The sequence below is a fragment of the Echinops telfairi genome, unplaced genomic scaffold (genome assembly GCF_000313985.2).
Source record: "Echinops telfairi isolate 266 unplaced genomic scaffold, ASM31398v2 ScPeMD7_4;HRSCAF=17, whole genome shotgun sequence".
Lineage (NCBI taxonomy): Eukaryota > Metazoa > Chordata > Mammalia > Afrosoricida > Tenrecidae > Echinops > Echinops telfairi.
The window spans coordinates 34,888,267-34,897,907 of NW_022103900.1; the positions used below are offsets into that span (position 1 = coordinate 34,888,267).

The 9,641-nt window shown below is 39.7% G+C and overlaps 1 protein-coding gene across 1 annotated transcript in view; it reads right to left on the reverse strand.

Moving 5' to 3' along the window:
• Positions 1-2,250, reverse strand: part of KYNU (kynureninase) — a 149,421-nt gene extending 147,171 nt beyond the window's left edge. Inside the window, exon 1 of the mRNA XM_045299005.1 lies at positions 2,190-2,250. The gene's annotated coding sequence lies outside the window, so the exon portion shown is untranslated. The remainder of the gene's footprint in view (positions 1-2,189) is intronic.
• Between the last annotated feature and the right edge of the window lie 7,391 nt (positions 2,251-9,641).

Here is a 9,641-nt window from a genome sequence, read left to right on the forward strand (position 1 = left end):
AAATTCTTTTGAATAAAACCACTAACCTTGTGATAAAATAAAGATTGAGTTGGAACGGGAAAAAAGTTATTTCACTTGAATTTTGTGATAATAACACATTGGTAAATAGATACTGAATTTCAAGTCAGCCAATAGTCATTATGTCTTTTATTTGGTTTTTACACTAGTGGACTTTTGTTCAAAACATTAAAAATGGTTCTCAATTCCAGACTTGCACTCGATTGCTTTAAATACCTTTAAAAGTTAAAAAAAAATCAAGGAAAGAAAATTGTAATCTGATAATCCTCAAGGTAACTAATCTGGGAAATTTCATAAATGCATATGATACCTATTGGCTGGATATTGTTCTAAATCCAGATCTTCATCGCCTCAAGCTTGTTCCTGCTTTTGTGTAATCAGAAAACTTCCTATAATGAGTCCGCAGGACAGGACCATTTGGTGAACATCCTTTCATACCTAAACACCACTAAGGAAAACTCTAGATGACAGAACTAACGATGAGGCTGTAATTAATCCATAAAGTACTATACAGCCCTACACTTTCTTAAGCATCCACAACACACCAGGCTGAATAAGCAGAGAACAAAACCAAATTTTCTTTCTTGGGGTCTTGATTTTTAAGCCTGCTCCTGGGCCTATGTGGGGTGCTGGTTCAAAAAATTGCATCGTGACTAGACCACATCAGCTCTAGGTTCTTAGATATGGTGTTCCACTAACTATATTTTAAGCTACTAAATTAAACCAATTTATTAATTTCTCACCCTAGCTTTAAATATGAGAATGATTCAGACCCACAGAAATATTGAAAAATAATTAATTATTAAGGAACTTCCAAGGGAAGCAGTATCAGAACCCACGTTGGGTAGCTGGTTACCCATTGATTTGCCAATCAAGGTCATTTGAACCCACCAATCACTTGGCAGCCTTTAAAAGAGTTAAAGGTTTGGCTACTTAAAGAGGCAGGTCTTCTCTGTTTTATAGGGTCACTGAGTTAGAATTGACTAGACGGCAGCAAATTTTTCTTTTTGGTCTGGGAGACTGCAGTCTGTACAGAGACCACACATTGGATATTGCAAAGCCAGAACACGGCATGAGAAGAGAGGAAAACTGACAGGCACATATATGGAAGGTGTGAAGGCAATTTAGTATCAAAACTATAAAACTTTATAGCAAGTGTCACAGATATTTTGAAGATCTAACTTTTTCTTCTTCAAATTCTGAAGTAAACATTCCAGAAAACAGTTTAATCTGTGAAAATCCATGTATAATTCATATTAAATAGTCCACATCAGAAACATGCTAACTTTTAAGATTTCCTGCACAGGTGGAGAAGTTGTGCCATCTTATAATGAGACTAAAAATGTTTAATTTTAGTGAAGGACTTTGAACTCTGACAAACCCATGATGGGTTTCAGAGCATTAGAATCTCTATTAAGTGTACCAAACTCACTCCGAGGCATCCGGTTATGACTCATAGTGACCCTAGATGACAGAATGGAATGTCTGTGGATTTCTGAAGTCGTACTTCTTAACAGGAGCTGAAAGTCCCATCTTTGCCTTTCAGAGAAGCTGGTGGGCTCAGACAGCTGCCCTTCGGTTCATCAGTCCAGCACACAATGCACTACACCACAGGGCTTTTTAGTTACTGTACAGCGACTCTTATTTCTGGCCCCTTTTTAAGATTGGAACTGCTTGCTATTCAGTTCCTAATGCAGGTGAAGTGGTACTTGGGGAAAATTCCATGTTCATGGAATTTGCACTGTTCACATGTATCATTGTATCAAAGGCACTGGGTGTAGTCTAGCTAAATATTTAGTCCAACAGAAATTACTTTAAATAAAGCCAGTGTGTACTTCCTTCCTGTATCTCAGCCTAGCTAGTACTATATTAAAATATCCTGGGGGTTTTTCTATGGGCAAGCAGAGTGAAGAATGGTATATGGCCTGTGTACTGGATCTCAAAAACTAGAGCTGGTTAGGGGAAGGTGGTGCCAATTTTGGCATCAGCGGGCCAACATTTGAAACTGAAACAAGTCTAACATTTGAGGCACCAAAATGTATGTTGGACCGAGGATCAGCTCTGGTGTGTGCCTGCTAATGCAAAGGTGGACCCCTCTCCCCGAGGCCAGAGGAAATAGTCCCAAATCACTCCAAACAGCTGGTGGGAAAGAGGAAAATAGTTTATTGTACCTGATCCAGGGAAAGGCGACAGCAGACCAGGATGTCCAATATCCCCATCTTCCTCCTTTCTGAGGAAAGGCAAGGGTTTTTAGGCAGAGTCCAACAAAGGAGGCTCTGAGAAAGGCATGTCGACAACTGTGCATCTATTGCTAGTTTAACAAACGCTACATCTTCACCTTAGCTGCAGGATGGGCTGTGTCTCGTGTCTTTTCTTTCCAGCTTCAGCAGAGACTCTAGTTTCTCAACTTCGGATATCTTAGTCCATGGGGTAGCTGCACCACGTGTGCCCTGGGAGCAGATTCATGGCAGCTGCTTGGTGTAAAAGGGTAAACATTGATTCAATGATAGCAATGTAACAGTTTGAGTGATTGCATCTGACCTCTACTGTGCTCTGTGTCCCTTCCATGTTGAAAGGCTAGAAACTCCTAACTTCTCAAGATGGTGGTGCTGGGGTCCCGTGGACAGAGGTTTCTCTCCTGAAGCTTCCTTAAACGGGCACGGAGACACTTAGCAGAAGAGAAGTCCCGGTTTACAGTCACAAACTATTCATTTTACTCCAACTCTTGACATTAGAGTGCACTATATGGCAGCAGTGATTTGAAGAAACTCCCAGCTTCAAGAATAAGGGCAGTCTAATAAGGCTGGTCTGAGTTCAGTGGGGTTGCCAATCAAGTAATCATAAACCAGCTTCTCATGGTCAGCAAAAAACCAAGGCTGTGGTGGCCTATGGACACCTGGTGTGTCTGCATGTCCTGCATATCCTAGAAGTCACTTCCCCTTAGAGTGGATGGAGAACATGCCATGATGGGGACCATCTGACCTTTTTTGGCTACAACTAAGGAGAAGAGGAATCCTTGACTCTCCATGCTTCTTTACCATATTCTGACTCCAACCATCTCTCCCATGACACTCTGCTTCTCTTCTGAGTTTCACAGTTTGTAGCACAGGTCACACAGAACTCAAAAACAGTACTCACAGTGATGGGGTTGATTCAGGAAGCAAACAGGTTACAACATGTTAAGAATGCAGTTCTTTTGTCTGCAACACTTTTTTCAGCCATGTTGACAGACATGTCTCTCTCTGGTCCTCAGCCTCTCAGTCATGTGGACCCTGGGCCTCTTCCTTGGTTTCTATGTAGCCCCTCTCCTCTGCTTCATTATACCGGTGCTGGTTCTCTGCTCTGCATCATGGTCTCGGTAAGGCTACTCTTAGCCTGTTAAGAGGCTGAAGCCTCTTCCACTTCAGACAGGGATCTCTCATGTATTTGTCTGGTGGCTCTTCTTTCTGGATGATCACCGGATTCTCTTTATGCTTTTGAGATGGCTCTCTTAGACCCACAGGAATAGTAGAACTGACCAATCCCCTTACTGATGTTTCCACACTATATTTGCCAGGTCCTGACCAATCATTTGGTGGGAGTTACAAAGATATAGATAGAAGAGCCATATTTAACCAATTTTACTTCATCACAGTGATTAAAGTAACTTCCTACCAAGATTATTGAGATATTAAAACAATGTATGTAGAAAGCCTAGCATAACCTGACAAATAAGCTCAGTAAGTGGATTTTATTATTTTTGTTTGTTTTTTCTTTCTTTAAAAAAAATCATTTTATTAGGGGCTCTTACAGCCCTTAGCACAATCCATATATCCATCCATTGTTTCAAGCACATTTGTACATATGTTGCCATCATTTTCAAAACATTTTCTTTCTAGTTGAGCCCTTGATATCAGTTGCTCATTTTCCTCCCTCCCTTCCCCACCCTCCTTCCCTCCCAAACTGTTGATAATTTATAAATTGTTATTTTTTCGTGTCTTACACTGACTAATGTCTCCCTTCACCCACTTTTCTGTTGTCTGTCCCCCAGAGGGGGTGTTGTATGTAGATCATTCTGATCGGTTCCTCCTTTCTCCCCACCTTACCCTTCTCCTCCTGGTATCGCTACTCTCATTATTGGTCTTGAGGGGTTCATCTGTCCTGGTTTCCCTGTGTTTCCAGTACTTATCTGTACCTGTGTACATGCTCTGGCCTAGCCACATTTGTAAGGTAGAATTGGAATCATGATAGTTGGAGGTGGGGGTCGGGGGTGAAGCAATAAAGAACTAGAGGAAAGTTGTACATTTCATTGGTGCTATACTGCACCCTGACTGGCTCATCTCTTCCTTGTGACATTTGGATTTTATTATTAGGACAATAATTTCTGCCCTCTGGGATCCAAGAGTGATGATATCTTACTAGTTTCTTATAATTCATTAAAACAGAAATCCCACAAGTGAGTGACTTAAGAGAAGAGATGTTTATTTTCCTGAAACCTAGGAGCCTAGAAGCTGGATTCGGGGCATTGTCTCTAGGAGAAGGCTCTCTGGGGCACCTCCGGGCAAAGATCGGTGTCTGTCTTCGCTTCTGTTCTCACGGTGCTGCTTAGCTTCTTGATGATACTCAGATGGCATCTATCGCCCTTTGTTTGTGCTCACCTGTTGGTCTCTCTGCCAGTGCTGCTTCTCATAACTCGGAAGTGGTTTGATGTAGGACACACCCCACACTGCTAGTGCCCAGTTGTTAAATGAAAGGCCAGTGGTTCAAGACTGGGTGATGTGCTCCCATAAAGATGACAACCTTGGAAAGCCTAGGGTGCAGTTCCACTCTGTCCCACGGGGTTGATATGAGCCAACACATTGACGACCTGGCAAACAACAACAATAACAACAACAACCCTTCTGGTAAGTTCTTGTTAATGTAAGTAGGAAACCTTATTTTCAAACAGGCTTGCATTCATAGGTATAGGGGTTAGGAATCCAATCTATATTTTTGAGGAGATGCAGTTTAATTCATAACAGAATATAGCAAATGAAATTACTGTAAAACAAATAATCAAGTCATTAACCGGTGACTAGAAAACATATTTTACCCCATCATTTATTCCTCAAAATAATTCTAAAATTACAGACATATTTCACTTTATGATTTTTTGCTTTATTATACTTCACAGATATTATTATTATTTTACAAATGGTGGCAACCCTGTGTCAGTAAGTCCATTGGCACCATACTTCCAACAGCCTGTGCTCACTGGTTCGGTCACACTTTGGTGATTCTCACATATTTCAAACGTTTTCAAAAGCTATCTGGAAAGTACAACCAGAATGTTCCTTAGAAGCAGGGATGACGAAGCTTTACCTCCAATCCCTGGAGAAGGGCATCATGCTTGGTAAAGTAGAAGGTCATCAAACGAGGAGGAAGACTCCCAGCGCATCCATGAGCTCAAGCAGAGCAATCCCTGTGCGGACGGTGTAGGACTGAGGAGTGCTTTATTCCATTGTACGGAGATTTGCTCTACGTCAGAACTGACTCGCCACCACGTGACAACGGGACCGTTTTCCATCTAGAGCTGGTGATTAATTTTTCCATTTCAATAAAGAATGTTGGCATTGTCACTTTGTTTTAAGGTTGCTCGTTCATATTTCTCTCGTAGGTCTGGAATGATATAGTTTTGAATATTTGAACATTAATAAATATGTTTCTTCACTCTCACAAGTACATGATTCTGGGCTGGATAGTAATGCTTAATTTCAGTTTTGTTTTGTTTTTGTCTCCTAACAAGCTGAGGATGTTATTCCCTTGACCTCTATCCCTTAATATTGATTGTAAAGGAAAATCACAATATCCCTGAGTATTTCTTCGATAGATGTTTTTAGTACCTGGAACACTTCTTATGATCTAATCATACTATTCTGTGTTCTGTGTTAACTTGATTCCATTTCAAATATAGATTCATATTCAGATACAGATTGACACCCACTAGAAGGTATGTGCATCTTCAGATTGCTTTCCTACTTGTGATCTATCTGCTAAATTCCCTTTAGCAGATATATATATATATACATATATACATACTCTTGGTCTTACTTGTTTTCAAGATTCAGATCAAGCTATTTGGATGACTTGAGGTTAACAAATGATAGGGAGTCTATCAGCCTCTCAAAATGGGCTTTGGTGTTATACAATCTGACCATCTTGGATGTCCTCATTGCGGCTCCACAAAGAATACTTCATATTTCAAAGCTTCTTACATCATATATTTCACTGTTCTCCTAGACTCGGCCTAGACTTTCACTAGTTGTTCAATCCTCCAAGATTTTCTTCCAAGGCCAAGGAAGAAAGTTAGGACTTGTAGGACCACACACTTGTTCAGGTGCCATCTTCCTTTTGAACAATCGCAGATTTCTGCAGGTCAGGCTTTCCCCAGGAACTCCACAACTTTAATTCTAGTTCCAGAGTCTGTGAACTCAGTCCCCAGACATCCATTTAGCAAACAGATGTGATTTCTTTTCAGATATTTGCTTGGGGTTGGTTTTGGAGGGGACCCAGGAATTCTAAATAGTTGGCCTTATGATTACAGTCTTGGGAAACCAATGGTGTTATTCTATCTCTCACGTTCAACTACTGAACTACTCAGAATTACTCCTTTATGCGGGTGCTGGGGGTGGGGTGATCTATGTGGTATCAAGGCAGAATCTGCTTCAGAAGAACCAAGTCTTACACTTTTGGAAGAATACAAGTACAATTCTTAATTAGGAGTAAGAAGCCCTCTACCATCACATCTCAATCAGCTTAGGACAATAATACAGCTAGCTACTCATAATTATCTCTCAATTGTCTCAATACCCAGTTGAACATGAGATTTTAAAATTAGATTTATCAATGCTGCATTCAGGAACTGTAGTTGGGATATGACTAAAATTGGGAAGACAAGATGGTAGATCTTGTCTCAATCAGCTTAGGACAATAATACAGCTAGCTACTCATAATTATCTCTCAATTGTCTCAATACCCAGTTGAACATGAGATTTTAAAATTAGATTTATCAATGCTGCATTCAGGAACTGTAGTTGGAATATGACTAAAATTGGGAAGACAAGATGGTAGATACATGCACTTAGGGATTAGATGTGTAGAACCTCTTCAATTATTACATTTTATTCAATATTTGAGTTCCAAGTATTTTAAATGGCCTCATTTAAAATCAGGAAAAGTGTACATCGTAGTAGCCTGTCACCATACTTATTCAATCTATATGCTGAGCAAATCATCAGATAAGTTCAATTAAATGAAGGAGAATGTGGCATCGGGGTTTGAGGAAGACTTATTTACAACCTGTGATATGCAGTTATGCAAAGCAACAACTTTGCTTCCTGAAAGTGAGGAGAACTTGAAGCACTTGCTAATGAAAATCAAAGATTGTAGCCTTCAGTATGGATTATAACTCAATGTATGGAAGATCTAGTTTCTCACAACTGGACCAATAGGTACCAACATGATAAATGTAGAAAAGGTTGAAGTAAAGGATGTTGGCTTACATGGGTTCACAATCAATGCTCATGGAATCAGCACTCCAAAGATCTAAAGACATGCTACATTGGGCAAATCTGATGCACAAGACCTCTTTAGAGTATTGAAGAGCAAAGACAGTATTTTGAGGACTAAGGTGCACCTGACCCAAGCCATGGTGTTCTCTACTGCATCAAATGCATGTGAAAGTTGGACATTGAATAAGGAAGAACACAGAAGAATAGCTGCCCTTAAATTGTGGTGACAGAGAAGAATATTGAAAGTCTCATGGATTGCTAAAAGGACAAATATCTGTCTTGGAAGAAGTAAGGCCAGAGTGCTACACAGAGGCAAGGATGACAAGACTTTGTCATACATACTTTGGCCATATTGTCAGGAGAGACCAGTCCCTGGAGAAGGCCATCATGCTTGGTAAAGTGGAGGGGAGGCAAAAAAGAGGAAGGCTCTTGACAAGAAGGATTGACATAGTCTTTGCATCAAGGGGCTCAAGTCTAGGAACAGTTGCGAAGATGGCGCAAGACCATGCAGTGCTTTGCTCTGTTGTGCACAGGATTGCTATGAGTCAGAGCCAACTCAATGGTACTTAACAACTACAACAGATTGCTTAGTTCATACAATAAAACATATTATTATGGCTCATGAGGTGGAGTGGAGGTGTGATTGTTAGAAAAGAAATGTCTTCAAAAGACAAAAGATGACATTTTCTATGGTTCTTCTCATCTCTTGTTTCATTTTGGAAAATAGAGATAAGCTTCATTTTATCTACTATTAATAGAAATTATATTAACCATAAATGTTTTTTGATATATGATAAAATCTAAAATTGGAACAGACAAGAAATATATGCTTAAATAAATATATATTTGTATATATACCATATATATTCATGTATAAGCTGAGTTTTTCAGCACATTTTTAATGCAGTTTTGTGGTAAAATTATGTGCCTTGGCTGAAATTCAGGTAGGCTTATACTCAAGTTTATATGATATGTGTGTGTATACATATATATATATTTCTGATTAATCAGTCCCAGAGGCATAGGAAAATATTTTATTTATATAGCACCTCATAAAATCAAATACATTTCATTTTTTTCTGTTTTGAATCTTAGATTTTAAAATACTACATACATTGTTTTTAGGGCAGTTTGATGGCTCAATAACTCAATGTGAATCCTAATACTACATTGTTAATAAATATTGGATCAAAATATTTGATATTCATATTTTCCCTCTGACATATTTATATTGCTTTGTTCATGTTAAATTTATAAAGAGCAGTGAGAGTTTAAAGGATTTCTTTTTTTGTTTTGCTTTGTTTTTTAAATTTTATTTTAATTGGTGGCTCTTACAACAATCTATACATCCATTATGTCAAGTATATCTGTGCATATGTTGCCATCATCTTTTTCAAAACATTTTCTTTCTACTTGAGCCCTTGGTATCAGCCCCTCATTTCCCTCATGAACCCTTGATCAATTATAAATGATTATTATTTTCATATCTTATACCAGCGGTTGTCTCCCTTCACCCATGTTTCTGTTTCTCATCATGATTGAGTGGGTGGGGTGGGGTGGGGTGGGGTGGGGTGGGGTGGGGAGTGTTATATGTTGTTTCCCCCTAATACTCCAGTCTTCCCTCTACCCCCATGGTATTGCTACTCCCATAATTGTTCCTGAGGTGTTATCTGTCCTAAATTTCGTGTGTTGAAAACTCTTATCTGTACCAGTGTACATGCTCTGGTAGAGCCGGATTGGTAAAGAAGAACTGGAATCATGGTAGTGAGGGGGAGGAAGCATTAAAGAACTAGAGGAATGTTGTATGTTTCATTGGTGCTATACTGCACCTTGACTGGCTCGTCCCTTCTTTGTGACTCTTCTGTGAAGGGATATCCAATTGACTACAGATGGGTTTTGGGTCTCCACCCTGACCCCCCGCCCCTTGTATACATTGATATGACTGTTCTGGGGGGTGTCTTCTAATGTCTGATACCTGATCCTACCGAGACCTCATGATCACACGGGCTGGTGTGCTTCCTCCATGTGGGCTTTGTTGCTTCTCAGCTAGATGGCCGCTTGTTCAAGCCTTCACACCTTTTAAAGTATTTCTTG